This window comes from Acomys russatus, chromosome 9, assembly GCF_903995435.1.
Source record: "Acomys russatus chromosome 9, mAcoRus1.1, whole genome shotgun sequence".
Lineage (NCBI taxonomy): Eukaryota > Metazoa > Chordata > Mammalia > Rodentia > Muridae > Acomys > Acomys russatus.
Genome location: NC_067145.1, coordinates 56,200,665 through 56,217,919, shown reverse-complemented (window position 1 = coordinate 56,217,919; position 17,255 = coordinate 56,200,665). Strand labels below are relative to the sequence as shown.

The following is a 17,255-nucleotide window of genomic DNA, read 5'->3' as shown; positions in this document are numbered from 1 at the left end:
GCTGCTCACAACTACCTATACGTGTAGCTCTAGGCAATCCAGCATCCTCTTCCTGGTCTCCACACATAACTTCAATCAGGTGCAGAGTTCCATACACAAACAGAGCCACACACACACAAATAATCCCAAAGAAGACAGCTACTAAAACAACTAATCATTTGCTCTTCCATAATAGAAAACACCTTACTATGAAAACTTTAGGAAAACTTTGGTTATATATAACAGCTTTGTTAAAGTGTGGTTCCCACTCTCAGTATACTTCCAAAAAAAGCATAATTATTTTAGTTCTTGTTATCTATTTTATATACATGTTATATGTTTTTATTTACATTCAAATTATTTATTATCTATATTTGGCTGTTACATAAAGGATTAGATATTCCACAAAAATATTATAAGCTGAAAAGTGTTAAATTTGAATACATTATTTTTATCATGGCTAATATAATTGAGAAGTGGTATATATTGAAGAGATCCTGTGTAGTAAGCTAGAGGATATTGTAATAAATCTATCCATCTATAAATAATGGACTATTTTCATGGAACACATCAGTCATAGTTCACTCCAAATTTGTAATCATCAAGGATACACTTTGTCTCAGTGAGATGTGTCTGGGGAGGTTTCCTGTGTAGATCATGTTGAAAATAGTAAATGTTTCCCAGGGGACCAATTAAGCATAATACATTCCAGGCCGCTTCTCATAAAGCAATTGAACAAGCAACAAATGTCGCAAAGGTTGTTTTCAGATCAAACTTCCTTAGAGTAGTAGTATTTCCCACAGTGACCGTGGCACCATGATTTGATAGAATTTGAGTTATTTTTATGGGTTGTAATTGACTGTTCTTTATGCAACATGATCACCCAAACCAGATTAATTTGCAGAAGAAATTAAAGAAGACAGATATTACGGGAATTACAGAATATAAAGACATCTTATGTCATAATTATCAAGATTTTCATAAATAAAATTTGAGAACGGGAATGATCCTTAAATATGCCAATTTTAACTAAAATATTAATGTATATCTTTTGTTTATGCAGTGAGTATGGGGAATTGTCAGAGGACAATTTGGAGGAGTCAGTTTTCCTCCTCCTCCTCCTCTTCCTCCTCCTCCTCCTCCTCCTTCTTCTTCCCATCCTCCATTGAGTCTACTGATGCAGCTCTTATTTCATTAGATTCTAAGACAAGTACCTTAATCTTCTGACAGTCCTGATGGCAATATATATATATATATATATATATATATATATATATATATATATATATAGAGAGAGAGAGAGAGAGAGAGAGAGAGAGAGAGATTGAAAGGTTGAGTACTCTAGGGAACCAGAAAAATCTAGCAGTTTCAGAAATTTGATTTGGCAGGTACTATTCATCAGTAATTCCTCACAGTGGATCTAGCACTTTGATAAATGATTCCATGAATTTATTTGTTTGAACAATAAATGACCTAAATTCTGGATTACATTGAGTATTATATTACTGTCAAAATTGACCTAGTAAGTTAAGCCAGCTCTAATTATTCATTTCTCAATTACATAATATTGATAGATATGTTAGTCACAGTTCTATTGCTATAAAGAAACACCATAACCAGAGCAACTCTTATGAAAGAGAGTCTGTAATTGAGGGCTTGTTATATTATAGTGGAGGGAAGTATGGTATCAAGCAGGCACAGCTCTGGAGAAGTAACTGAGAGATACATTTGGTTCCACAAAGAGAAAGAAAGACACTGTGCTTCATGTGGCTTTCCAAACCTCAATGTAGACCCCCACCCCCACCCCAGTGACACACTTCCTCTAAGAGAACCACACATTTTAATCCTTTCAACCTTTATAAATAATGTAACTACTGGCTTACTATGTATTCCAATATATGAGCCTATGGAGGCCATTCTTACTCAAACCATCAATTCCAATTTCTATCCCTCATTGACTTACAGCTATATCATTATGTAAAATGCTTTCAGTTCAATTTCAAAAGTCCCAGAGTCTATCACAGCCTAAACATTGTTTAAAAGTCCAAAGTTCAAAGACACTTTGTGGAACTCAAGACAATCTTTTAATTGTGAGCCTCTGAAAAAAAAAAAAAAAAGCATAGATCACATACTTCCAACATACAGTGGCACAGGATATACATAATAACTCAAGAAGATATAAAGGGGCATCCTGAGGAAACTGTGAACCAAATTAAGACCAAACCTCAACAGGCCAAACTCCAAATTCTGCATCTCGATGTCTGTTGTCAAAGGACCATTCAAATCTCTAACTTATTTCAGCTTTGTTGACTACAACATACTTCTCTCTTGAGCTCGTTCTGAGCTCAGTGTGCAGCTTTCATTAGCAGTTATTCCAGGATCTGGCATCTCCAACATCTGCTATTCCCAAACATAATTTAGGCTCTACACAATGGCCTCCCTGGTATTCTACATAGCAATACACATGACACGCACCTGGCCTCAACAGCTTTCTTTAGCTGTGGAAGGAGATTTCACAATCTCTTTCTTATATCCTTGACTCTACAGCAAGAACCATATGACTGAAACTTCCAAGTTCTGCTGCTTTCTGAGACTGAAACATGGTCCCCGTATTCAATTACATTTACATCAGCTTCCTATTGTTGAAAGTTTCCTTCATTGCTTAAGCTCTTCTTTGATAATTTTTTTACAAATTGGAGGCTAGCATGGTGAGGTCTTGCCCTGAGGTTTCCATCCCCTTTTTTCCATTTAGCATCAAGCTTTTCTTTAAACTTTTTATCTCCTAGATCACTTGACTAAGCTCCATTACACTCCCTAGAGTTTCTTCTCTCTTCAATCTGTACATTTTGCATTTTTCTTTTTCTCTTCTTGTTCTTTTTACAATATATGTATGCATAAAATTGGCCATTAATAACCCTAGGACAGAGTTGATACTAGCTTGTCTTGAAATCTCCTCTGCCAATGGCTTTGATGAAAAAAAAACTTTTCAATTTAGCCTTAGGCAAATTTTTAGAGCAAGGGCAAAAGATATCTTTGTCAAAATACCACAAGAATAGTGTCTAGGACACTTATTAATATTCTTCCCCTGTGAAACTTCTTTAACAGGGATGTCAACCACATTGACCTTAGCACAATTGTCCCTGCTCCTACTAGGATTTTTAAGCTTGGCTTCTACTTTTCTAGTTCAAAGCCCCAAAGTCTTCCATAATCCTCCAACAAAAAGCATGGCCAGCAATACAAAGTTGGTATCTGGTACCAACTGCTGTCTTAAGTCACTGTTCCATTGCTATGAAGAGACAACATGATGGAGGTGACTCTTGTGGAAAAAAATGGGCTTTCCTACAGTTTCAGAATTGCTGTCCATTATCACCACGGTGATAAACATGGTGCTAGGCAGGTGTGTGGTGCTAGAGAAGTAGTCAAAAGCTACATTCTGATCCTCAAGGAGAGAAGGAGAGATACTGCGCTTGGCATGGGCTTTCAAAACCTCAAAGCCTACCTCCCCAATGGTATAATTCCTCCAATAAGGCCGTATCCCTTAACCTTTTTAAATAGTGCTACCTCTTCGTGACTAAGCATTCAGCTCTTTGAGCCTCTGGGAACCATCCTCACTCAAACCACCACAATAAACATGAATCTGAAATTTCAACAGGAACTAGGATTTTATTCCTCTAATACTATATATGATCAGTGTTCTCATCTTAGTTACTGAACAGCAATTCGATTTTTGTATGTCATTTTCAGGCCAGTGTTCATGTGCCAAACAGAGAAGAATAATGCATTTAGGTTTGGCCTGAAGTGGCATCAGAGGTTTAAGACTGAAGTGACTGTCTCCTAGGTATGCCTGCCCTGAGTTGCTAGAATGAGGGTCTAGAAACATCTGTGATGGTTTAAGCCTAGCTCTTGTGGCTCTGTGTGCTCTGTTCTAGTTTTGCCATGAGTACCCCTTACGTGACCTTACTCTGTATTTTCCCCTCTGTGGTGCACCTGGAGTCTCTGAACCCACAAGCCAAAGTAAAACTTTCCTTCCTTGAGCTGTTTCTGTCAGACCCTAGATAAACATTGCCAGGGGAAGCCCAAAAGTGTAAAAACTGCCCATTGAGGATCCCTTTAGAATTCTAAAAACCTAGACAGATCCCCTACATTTAAATGCTATTTTCAGGCATATGAAAATTAGCTCTTTCTCTCTCTCTTTTTTTTTTTTTTTTTTTTTTATTAATTTATTCTTGTTACATCTCAATGTTTATCCCATTCCTTGTATCCTCCCATTCCTCCCCCCCCCCCAATTTTCCCATTATTCCCCTCCCCTATGACTGTTCCTGAGGGGGATTACCTCCCCCTATATATTCTCATAGGGTATCAAGTCTCTTCTTGGCTACCTGCTGTCCTTCCTCTGAGTGCCACCAGGTCTTCCCCTCCAGGGGACATGGTCAAATGTGAAGCACCATAGTACGTGAGAAAGTCATATCACACTCTCCACTCAACTGTGGAGAATATTCTGACCATTGGCTAGATCTGGGAAGGGGTCTTGATTTACATTTTTTGTTTGTTCATTTTGTTTAATGTTATACCAATTACTTAAATATCAGTTATACTTTGTTCTCAATTTTTTCTTTGGAGAAAGGGTTTCTCTGTGTAGCCCTGGGTATCCAGAAATGCACTCTGCAGGTCAGGCTGGCACCACAATGCTCAACTTTAGTTCTCAACTTTTTTTTTTAACAAGTTCTTATAATGCAAAACAGATTAGGTTGTGTTTTTTAATGGGTTTAAATGTAGCAGACATTAAAGACAAGTCTAAATCCATGAAACGTGGACCATCCCAAACAAAGCATCACTCACCACTAATGTAGTATGGAGGGTCTTACAAAACCACTCACATGGTCAACTGTGAATTTATGAATGGCAGTGGAAATCTTACATTTAAGGCTTCACTGGTTGAAACTTTTTTCACTTAATGTGGCTACAAGTGACACAGTGACCATTTAATTAAGAAATTTATCTTAAAATGGACATTTTTCCTTAAATCCTGAAAATATTGTTTATACTTTTATCTTGTGCCAAATATTATGTAACTTAATATAAACATATTTATATACTATATATTTTATAGAATTTCTTTGTTTACATTGGGTCTTGGTTCCTTTGATATCCGGTCTTGGAAAATGTATGTTAAAATTATTAAATTAAAATATAGCAAAATAATATTGAGATAAAATATTCTTTTTTTTTTAAAGGTAGGCTTTGGCATGATGGATGAAGTACTTGCCTAGCAACCATGAGGGCAGGAGTTCGGATCCCCAGCTTCTATATAAAAAAAAGACAAATAGATGAGGCAGTCTCTGGTAAGGCAAGCACTTGAGACTATCTGGAGGAAATTGGCTGCCTAGACTAACTGATCCAGGGAGGTCCAGGTGTGAGAGAGTGACTCAATAAATAAGCTGCAGAATGCGGAAGACACTTGATGTGAACCTCTAGCATCCGTATCACGCACTGCCTCCCCCCACACACATGTGGCTCACACATGTTTATACCCATGACAATGCAAACACGAGATTCTTCTGTCACTTGAGTTTAACGCCAGTCTCCATCAATGCTCCCTGAATGATTGTGACAAAGAATTCAAATGCTCATCTCTCTTTTAACCATCCATCACACAAGGATTCACAAAGTAGCTTGACACAGTGGGAAATTTAGGATGCGTGACAACGTAAAGGAAGGTAAATGTTTTTAATTTGTAACATGTCACTAACCTCTTCCGTGTTATATACTTTTTTTTGTTTTTTGGTTGTTGTTGTTGTTGTTGTTGTTGTTGTTGTTGTTGTTTATGGAGACTGGGTTTCTCTGTGTAGCCTTGGCTGTCCTGGGCTTGCTTTGTAGACCAGGCTAGCCTCAAACTCAAGCAATCTGCCTGCCTCTGCCTCCAGAGTGCTAGAATTAAAGGCATGAGCCCCTACACCCAGCATCTAGTATATATTTTTAAAAGTAACAGTTTTACTCCCACATTTGAAATGAGATTGCCTACATGATTTGAGATTAAAGAATGTGAGGTTCTCTGTAAATTAAGTAACTTGGTACTTAGAAAAGGAATTAGTTCATCCCAGTCTAATTAAGGGTATTTTCCATTATTGTTAAAATAAGAAATATATCCCTAAGGCCATATTTGAAACCTTGGTTTCCAGCTGGTGGTCGCTGTGAAAGCTTTAAGAGAATAACACTAGTCACTCAGAAGTAGGAGAGTATTTGTGTGCTTCTGAAGGTTTTACTTAGCCTGTGATTCTGGCTTTACTCTCACTCTGTGTCCTGGTCTACTACGATATAAAAAATCCATCTTCCATTTCCTATTGCCATGAATCGGGCCATGATCACACATGCCTACCTATTATCCCCACCGAGAGAATGAACTTAGCGATTTGGGATGATAACATTTTTACCTTTGTATTCAACAGAACACGTGCCCTGAATCAGTAGATGTCCTATGAGGATGCTATAAATCCCACTTCATTTAAGTGCTGCTCTGAGCACCTTTGTGTGGTCTTTGATGGAATTAGACATTCCCATAAGGAATACCTGAAGAGAAGGTATTCAGTTTGAGAAGCTTTTTACTTTAGAAACAATAGCAGTTCTAGTTATAAGCAAAGTATTTGGTACAGACATATATATGGAAATATTAAGTAGAACCATGAAGAATAACGATAAAACGTGACTGCTGCATCCACAGAACTTTGAGTATATGGAAAACTCACCAAATAATCACACTGAAGGGTGAAAGGTTATGGCATGACTTAAGTTCTCTGAACTTATCATGTGGTCTCTTGAGAATGAAGAGCAAGGCATTCGCTAGATCTAGGCTGGAGCATGTAAACTAGTGACATCCTCTGTGTCATGTGCATGAAGCCATTTTGGCACAGTAACAGTAAGGACACAAGGCATGGAGTATTCAAGAAATAAAAGGAAGGATAAGTGGACTGAAATTTAAATACTAAAATAGGTATATTGATAAAATAAGGAAGACAGAAAAAAACCAGAAACTATGCAGTTTTACCTTAAGGATACTTAGACCCTACAGTGTGTTTGCATAAGTGATAGTAGAATAGCTAATTTCACAGTTTAAAAGTATTATTCATAAAAATTATACAGTTTACAAATAAACTTGGTTTGCTGAAATTTTCCTCTGAAGTGTGTGCAATTATCTTACTGATATGTTTTTTAACAAGCGAAAATCAGGACGTATAACACAATCACGAAGAAACCAAACTAAAGAAGAGACATAGACATAGCCAACAGGGAGGAAAATATTTCATTACCTGTGATAACAGTATTTGGTCAAAACATGACCAAACTTGCAGCTGTTGTTCCAGTCAAAACATCAATACTTAACATCAATACACTTGCATGTCACTAAATTCAGGCTCCAGTAACAACACAGTGTTTTTCTTCTTCAGCATCACTGTCCCAGCTGTGTGTTGTCATTCATCTAATTTTGGACCTATATTTTTGTGGGTTGGGAATAAATTGGATAATTCTCATACTGTACATGTGTGGGGGTGTTACATTTACAAATATATTGAGTTCCTACTATACTTGAATATCTACATAAAGGGATGTACGGATCTGATGCTTCATCATCCATGATAAGTAATGAGAAAGTTGCTCAACACTCAGAATATATTTTCAGAAAAAAATGTTGAAGAAATTATGCATAATACTACATATTAGAAATAAATCTTTTTAACTCTTAAAGTTTATGTAAGCTCCTTGTTAGTTTTTTTTGTTTGTTTGTTTTTTTTTTATTGCTGTGAAGTGACACAGTGACCATGGCAATAATTATTTTAAAAAATCATGCAGTTGGGGCTGGCTTACAGTGTCAGAAGTTTAGTGCATCAGCATTATGGCAGGAGTCATGGCAGCATGCAAGCATACATGGTGTTGCAGAGGCTGAGAATTCTGCATCTTAATCTGAAGGCAGCAAGGAGATACTGTGTAACATATGGGTGTAGCTTGAGTATATGTGACCTCAAAGCCCCACCCCCCACAGTGATATACTTCCTCTAACAAGGCCACACCCCCACAGTGATATACTTCCTCTAACAAAGCCCCACCCCCACAGTGATATACTTCCTCTAACAAAGCCACACCCCCACAGTGATATACTTCCTCTAACAAGGCCACACCCCCACAGTGATATACTTCCTCTAACAAGGCCACACCCCCACAGTGATATACTTCCTCTAACAAAGCCACACCCCCACAGTGATATACTTCCTCTAACAAGGCCACACCCCCACAGTGATATACTTCCTCTAACAAAGCCACACCCCCACAGTGATATACTTCCTCTAACAAGGCCACACCCCCACAGTGATATACTTTCTCTAACAAGGCCACACCCCACAGTGATATACTTCCTCTAACAAGGCCACACCCCCACAGTGATATACTTCCTCTAACAAGGCCACACCCCCACAGTGATATACTTCCTCTAACAAGGCCACACCCCCACAGTGATATACTTCCTCTAACAAGGCCACACCCCCACAGTGATATACTTCCTCTAACAAGGCCACACCTCCTTTTATAGGGCTTCATTTCCTAATAGTCCCAGCTGTGTGGCCAAACATTCAAACACATGAATCTATGGGAGCCATATCTATTTAAGTCTTTGTTCCTGGTTAAGGAGGAAATTTTTCTTTTAAACTACCTATTTATCTGTCTGTTGATAAATCCGTCCATCTGTCATGCATATGTCTCCCAAATGTAATTTGTTTTGGTGTCTTTACAGAAGCCCAATGCTTTGTAGTGACTGTAACTCAACTTTCTGAAGTATTTCGTTTTGGGGAAGACATCATATTCAGAACTCTCTACTTTGTATGATTTTGCATCCTAAATCTGCTATCTTCATAATGAATTTGATTTCATTAATAAGCAGAACTTTATACAAAATTTAAAGATATGTGAGTTGCATTTAGTAGATACTGGATAACTATTTTCTTTGTTGGATATATCATTTTTCCAAGTATGTCTTGTAAGCATAGAGGAATACAAACTAAATGTGTTTTCTGTGTCTTTTTTTCTGCCCGCATTACAACTGTTGTAAATATTCAAAATCACAGCTCACACTATTAATGTCAGCTGATGTTTTCAACTCTCTGAGCCCCACACTGCATCCGACAGCTGTAAAGGCTTTCAGCCATAATAAATCCTGGCTTGACTTCCCAAAGCAAACAGTGGTGGAGAGCAGGATCCCTCCAAAAACATCTTGTCAGCTCAAATCACCACCACAGCATAAGTGATTCAGACAGTCTGAACTGACTCCAGGCTTCCCAACCTCCGGTTTTAGTTCCTATTTTCTTTTACTTATGACCTGTTCTTAATATTCTGAAGAGTCAAAAACGCTGGCTTCATTCCTTAAAATTGACTCTGCCTATTTAACAAGGTTCACCCCACTTCAGACAGTACACTGAAAAAAAGTTGATTTAAGTCTTCCAATTTACAAAAACATGCACATAATTTCTAACTGTATAAATTTTTTAGCAATGCTTTTTTTCTGAGAGAGAGAGACAGAAAGACAGAGAGACAGAGAGAGAGAGAGAGAAAGAGAGAGAGAGAGAGAGAGAGAGAGAATATGAGAATGAAGAAAAGAAAGAAAGACAGAAAAAATAAAAACAGGGTGCTTTTTCAAAATCTTGAACTCAGAGATTATGGTGCCCACACACCATATATTTCTAAAATGTGTGTTGAGTAAATTAATGACTTCTTGGAGTTCAGTATCCTGTATAAATTACAAGTAGAGCCATGTAAGCCTGGCCTGAAAATGCACATATCTTCCGCAACCATGTTTCCAAACAGAAAAAGATGTAACTAGAGTACAGAGGGAGCTGACAAGAGGCTCAGTGGCTCAGGGTCTACTTGGTACCAGGCTTGTGACCTATTCCAATCCCTAGACACCAGGTAAAGATGTAGGGAGGAAGCTGACTCCACAATTTTGTCCTCTGACCACAATATGTGACCTGTGTTATGCACACTCACACACATCACAAGCACACACACACATACACACACACACACACACACACACACACACACACACACACAAATAAAAAGTTGTAAATAACTTTTCTTTAGAAATTTCATACAATATATTTTGATCATATTATTTTCTCTCCTCCAACTCATCATAGATGATCTCCACCTCCTTACCCAACCAATGTCTTGTTCTTCATCTCTCTCAAAAAGAAAAACAAAACAAAACTTTACACAAAGAACAACAGAAACAACCAACAATAAAGCAAAACAAAATTTAAAAGTATCAAAACAAAGCAGGGAAAAAAGCACACACAATGGAAGCACAGAGTCCATTTGTGTTAGCCAATTACTCGTGGGAATGAAGCTTGCCCCGAGTGCGGGTTATACACTCACTGATGCCCTATTGGACAAAACCGACTTCAGTTTCCCAGCAGGTACCAATCACAAACAGCTTCCTGGTTTGGATCTAAGTATGCGTCCCCTTATTGTTCTCTGTACTGGGATTTTGTCTGGTTTGAATGTGTGCAGGTCTTATGCATGCTGTCTTTGTGATCATATATGTATTTGGCCTGTTGTACCTAGATGACACTAGCTCCTGAAGCTAATGGTTATTCTCTATAACCTAATAGTAAGGCCCTATTGCTGAAGACACAGCTTAAATATGTCATCCCAGGGAGAAATCAAGTTGGTGTCCAAGTAGAAGCTTCAGCCCTACTGAATAGCATTAATGATCCTGGAAGATATTCTGCAAGGTACTGGAGAGTAAAGGAAAGAAATCATCAATATCACCCATCTACAAAACCTGTGACCAATAGTGGCATGCCTTCAATATATACTGAAGAAATAATAGCACAAATGTCAATAGGAGTGATTTAATAATTTTAATTTGATTTAAGGTTTACTTCATAAGAAGATATATATGGCCCTGTTAAAGTGGCTATAAGCACAAGACTAGATAGATCAGGGGCCTTAAAGAACAACACGCTACTATTTTGCTAAAGAAATAGAAGAATAAAATGAATCTTAATGCATTATTGCTATGTCCATACAGCAGAGTATCACTCAACTGCAACCAAAGAAGTCTCTTCTTGCAGTAGATGGTGATCAGCACACAGATCCTCAACTGGATTATGTGCAGAGTGAGAGACTTTAGAGCACGTGGACTGAGTGGGATCTTTATCAATCCCTTCTCTTCAAGGCTTAGGGATCCTTGGGGAAGAGCAGGTGGAAAGGTTGCAAACGAATAAAAGAGTGCAGACGCTTTGAACAAAATAAGCCCCTATTTCATCTCTGTTCTGCATCTGGGGAGCACTTTGACCAAGCTAGGTCTTCAGGATTCCATCTTCTCTGAAAACTAGGCTGTCAGTGGAGCAGTTTATTTATTTATTTATTTTGTTGCTGGCATTGTCAACAGCTTAACCCAGACTTTGTCTTTCATGTGAGCTAAAAATGTTTTCAACATAAGAAAGTAATTAAAGAAAATGATCTACTAACTAATTTTTCTTTTACAATTCTATAAAATAAACAAAATCAGCACCTCCCTCGTCTCCTATTAGCCCAAAATATATAACTTTAGAACACTGTAGTTTGGAACCCTCCCTCTGTTATTTAAATTAATTCACACGGTTCTTCCTAATGCTTTCCTAACATGTTTTTGAGGTGGGGATATGATGGATACTAGTTCACTAGTTTATTTAATTATCATATTTATACTGCAAGGTAAATGGTATTGTGACCATTCTTATTTTACATTTTTAAAATTTATTTATTTACTCACTTTACATCCCAATCACAGTCCCATCACTGCCCTCCTTCCAATCTCACTTTCCCTACCCATAAACCAGAGGCCATCAAGTAGCGTCAGAATTGAGTTCATCCCTCTTGCCACTATGGCATGGAAGAGAAGTCCTAGCAGGGGAAAGTGATGTCAAGGCAGGCCAACTAGTCTGTGTCAGGAGGGATGGTAAAGACCAGGGAACTCAGGCTTGCACATCCTATGTATAAAGTAAAATTAAAAATAAAACTGTCTATATAGAACACACAGACCTAATTTTAAAACATCTCATTTATTCAACATTAACTTTGATATAAATACTCATTTAGCAGCTAGAGAGACCATGTCATGGAATAGAGGAGAGTTTGGATTCTAGAGGTGACATTTGAATTACCAAGCCTGCTATTTGCTAATCAGTTTTTAAAGCAAGCAGACTGTTTTTATCCTTCTGGCCCATCATTCTTCCAATTGTAAAAGTGAGCAAAGTGTTGGTGAGATGGCTCAGTGGCACGTTCTGCCAAGGTTGACAGCCTGAGTACAACATTCAGACCCAAAGAGTGAAAGAATGGAAGTGCCTTACAATAGTGGCTGTGTTTTGCACACATGTGCTGTGGCATGCACACTCAAACAAATTACATGTAGGAGAACAGGATAGTGGATACATAAGACTATCCTCTTTGTGGGTTTATGACATACAGAAAAATACCCTCTATGATGTTGGCCTTGTTCTTTTCAGCAAAGAATGATACTGTGATCTAGAAAGTCAGTGTCTCAGAACAGTCAGTTCAGAGCAGAAAATGGATTGTACTGAGAACTTCAAGCCTCAGCAATCTTTCTTCGGGCACAAATTCAGGTCCATTATGAACCTGTGCTGGGGATTCAAAAACGAGATGAAATTAAAAAATAGTAAAGAAAGGTCTGTTTTACACAGATGTGATGCAACATGCCTTTAATCCCAGTACTCAAGGAGGGAGAGTCAGGTAGAGTTTTGTGAGTTGAAGGCCAGCCTGGTCTACAAAGTGAGTCCAGGACAGCCAAGGCTACATAAAGTAACTGTCTCAAAAATCTCATCCCTGATCGTTCTCATAGTGTTACTGTGAAGAATATAAAGACATAAGTAAGTGATACATAATATTAGGAATGACTACATGCAATTCACAGTAGGTTCTGAGAGCAGATGCTAAGTGGAGAAAGTACATCATTAGAAAGGATTCTGGAAAAAACCTTACTTCTGAGTAAAGGCATAGAAGGATAAAATGTGCCTTGCACATTAAGCTAAGATATGGGCTTTGGATTTCAACAATTTTAAGATTTAAATTATCAAAGTATTACTATTTTATATCTATAAAACTTTTTTGTGGTAAGATCCTATGAAATATGGTGAACAGGTCCTAGACAATGAATAACTTGGGTAAAATGGGTACACAATCGACAATCTCTTCGGGGTATATTTTATACAATTCTACACAGTAACTTTTCAGACCTAGACCATGTAAGTGTAAAGTGTGCTTAATGACACTCCATCATTAAATGTTTCATTATGTGGTAGAAAATAGCAAAATGCTACTTTTGGTACAAAGGAAGCTGTCTGTCATAAAAAAGAGAAACGATGCTTAAAAGAAGTGACATTATGCATTGTTACTCTTATGGCTTTTGGATATTTAGATTTTACTCAACCTGAACTTTTTAAAAACTTAGTAATGACTACTTTTCTTCAAAGTGATGAGAAAAGGCATCAGTTTCTATAAGCTTTAAGCACAACAATTTTCCTGAATCTCCTAAAAAAGAGTCATAGTGATCAATGCCTGACACTGCCATTGGAAGCACACTAATGTGGAAAGCACTGGTCCTGCTGTGAGTGGGATCTAGACACTTGTCATGCATTACAATTCACCGTTGAAATGCTATTTTCATGGACATTCAGCTCACGAGATCTGACAATAACTGTTAAAGATACTTCATTGTTTATCTTTGTTTGCTTGTTTTGTTTTCTCTTAGCAGCAGAGTTCCCATCACATTCAATTGTAAAACATCACAGGAGTCTAAGTCATTAGATATGATATGGTTACCCTATCATACATACCTTAATCCCCAAAGTATTCACATTGTTTATATGAAGTGGTATTAATCTGCAGTGACTAATACTAACATCAGCATTATGTTTTTGCCACATTAAAGAAACCAGTTGGCTACCCGAGAGGAATGGAGAACGATTTAAAATTCTACGCCCCAAGCAATGTTTGATTCACAACATGAAACTGATGTTTTAATTCCATTCTACTCACCTAAATTTTTAGGACAGTTTCTTTATGCTCTTTTTCAACCCAACATCAGACACTGAGTCACATATAGAAAATAAAATGGTCAAGCCTTTGTAAGCTTATATATCATAGTCCCTCTCATATCACCAAAAGGTTTATTAATAATATTATCAACAACATAGAGCGGATATATATCTATACTATATATGTATTATTTCTTTGTTTATCAAAAAAAAAAAAAAAAAAAAACATCAAACACAATAAAAAGGATTGACTGTAAAAACTTGTTCCATTGAAGCCATGGCTCTAGATCCTGGCCATAACATAACAGAATGATCTTTATATAACCTTTGAGGCGGATCACCCATTATATCTCATATTCAAAGAATCTAAGACAAAAAGGTGACAGTGAATAATTCACAATCAAGCTATAGCCTACCATATCAGGTCATTTTATACAGCAAGTCACTTGATTCCAACAGGGGGCTCACTGGCATGATGATTTAGTGAATCCACTATGTTGTTACTTGAGTGATCACTGAAATCAAGAATGGAGAGTAGAAATTACAGGTTAGTTTTGATGAAGTGCATGGCTTATATTCTGTCCATTGCATGGATAAAGGTAAATGGTATATACAAAGACCTGAAGAGAAATAATCAATTGTTGGAGGAAGTGTACAACCCAACTATTAGTGGGTGGGTATTGATGTCTCAGTAGCTGAAACTAGGCCTAATGGCTCACAGTCTCTTCCTGCTGCCAATCTGTTTTTAGAAATTTCAGCTCATTTCAGGCACCATGTTTGCAAATGCTTCCTGCCATTATGGTAATGGACTGTATCTCTGAACTGTAGGCCATCCCCAGCGCATGCACACACCGACAGACAGATAGACAGACAGACAGGCACGCACGCACCCACGCACGCACGCACGCACGCACGCACGCACGCACGCACGCACACACACACACACACACACACACACACATGAATCCTGATTTATTTTATGAGAAGTAGTTCTGTGTTGAATAAACATTTTATTATCTCATGCCCTCCAATCATTCTCAGTGTTAAACTGGCCCTGTGGCATAGTGCAGCAAGTCTTCTCACAAAATTTCTGTTACGTGCTTAAGGAGACACTGTACTTGGTCTTTGTGATTATATCTCTTACAAAATGAGGCTTGACAGGTAAACTACCACCTTGCTCAGGGCAAAGAGGAAAATTAGAGTGAACAAAGTCAAAAACAAAACAGAATGAATGGCCTAATATTTGATAATAGGGTAAATCTGACAGCTATTCATTCAAAATAACATCATAATTCAAGTTTTCAACACAGTGTTGTTTTCAGTTTATGGCTATTGTGAATAAGGCTACTATGAACATAGTTGGGTGATTATCTCAACTACGTTGTATGGTGAAAAATATTTCGAGTATATGTTCAGGAGTGATATAGCTGGGTCTTGAGGTACCACTAGTCCTAATTTTCTGAGAAAGAGCTAAATTGATTTCCAAAGTGGATGTACAAGTTTGCACTCCTACAATGCAATGAAGAAGTATTCCCCTTTCTCCATATGCTCTCCAACATGTGCTGTCACTTGAGGTTTTTTTTTTAAATTTTTTATTATTAATTTATTCTTGTTACATCTCAATGGTTATCCCATCCCTTGTGTCCTCCCATTCTTCCCTCCCTCCCCTTTTTCCCTTATTCCCCTCCCCTATGACTGTTCCTGAGGGGGATTACCTCCCCCTATATATGCTCATAGGGTATCAAGTCTCTTCTCGGTAACCTGCTGTCCTTCCTCTGAGTGCCACCAGGTCTCCCCCTCCAGGGGACATGGTCAAATGTGAGGCACCAGAGTACGTGAGAACAGTCTCCACACTTGAGCGGAGAGTGGGATATGACTTTCTCACGTACTCTGTTTTTTTTTTTTTTTTTTTTTTTTTTTTTTTATCTTAGCCATTCTGACAGATGTAATATGGAATCTCAGAGTCGTTTTGATTTGCATTTCCCTGATGACTAACGATGCTAAGGATTTCTTTAAATGCTTCTCAGTCATTCAAGTTTCCTCTGTTGAGAATTCTCTGTTTAGCTCTGTGGCCCATTTTAAAAATTGGATTATTTGGTTTGGTGGTGTTTAATTTTTTTATATATTTTGAATATTATACCTCTATTGGATGAAGGGTTGGTGAAGATCTCTTCCCAGTCTCTGAGCTGTCATTTTGTTCTATTGACAATTTCTTTGCCTTACAGAGTTTTTCGGTTTCAATAGGTCTCATTTATTAATTGTTGATCTTAGCGCCTGAGCTGTTGGTGTTCTGTTCAGGAAATATCTCCTGTGCCAATGAGTTCTAGGTTGATGCCTAGTTTCTCTTCTAATAGATTAATTATATCTGATTTTATGTTGAGGTCTTTCATCCACTTGGACCTGAGCTTAGTGCTGGGTGATGAATATAAATCTTTGTGCATTTTTCTGCATGTAGACATCCAATTATACCCGCACAGTTTTTTGAAAACGTTATCTTCTTTCTGTTTCTGTTTCTCTTCCATATCACCACACTTACTGGCTCCTCTCTGTAGTGCCTGGAATCTCTGAGTGCCTAAGGTCATCTCAGAACTGGTTTCAGGAGTGCTATGCCTCACCCTTGTAATATGGCACCAGGCAGTGTTTATCTCAAGCATTGTCTGTCCCCATCCCACGCCTGTGAACACCAGAGTGGTGGTCATCTTGGCCTTGCTCCTTGCCTGGATCCACCAGCATGACTCCATGCTGGAGTCATCCTTCTATGACTCATTACAGCCTGGGGCCTTTGTCTCATGCCAGGTTCTTCTAGTCTCAGGCTCGTTCCACACCTTGGGAGCCCATGTGGCACTGGACTGGCTCCCTTTTTCAGAGAGTGTGAGGCTACTAACCATTCCAATGTTCACAGGTCAGAGCACTGACACAGACATCTGTCCTCTCTGCCTCCTACTGATGCACCTGTGCCACAGCAACCACATCCTCTCAGGCCAGGTGTCTTCGATTTTCTAAATCTTCATTTTATCATACGTTTGCCTTTAAAGCGGTGTTTGTAGTTCAAACCACAAAACATGTTTTTAATGGAAATATAGGTATTAAATTAACAGAATGATAACTTTCATGCAAAGAGATGAAAACAAATACGTTCATGCATCTACCTCTATGGCCCATGCTGTGTAAGCCTTCTGATCAAAACACAGAGTA

General features: G+C 38.0%; 1 pseudogene; it reads right to left on the bottom strand.

The window, feature by feature from the left end:
* Positions 1-16,928: 16,928 nt before the first annotated feature.
* Positions 16,929-17,046, bottom strand: LOC127194112 (uncharacterized; annotated as a pseudogene).
* Between the last annotated feature and the right edge of the window lie 209 nt (positions 17,047-17,255).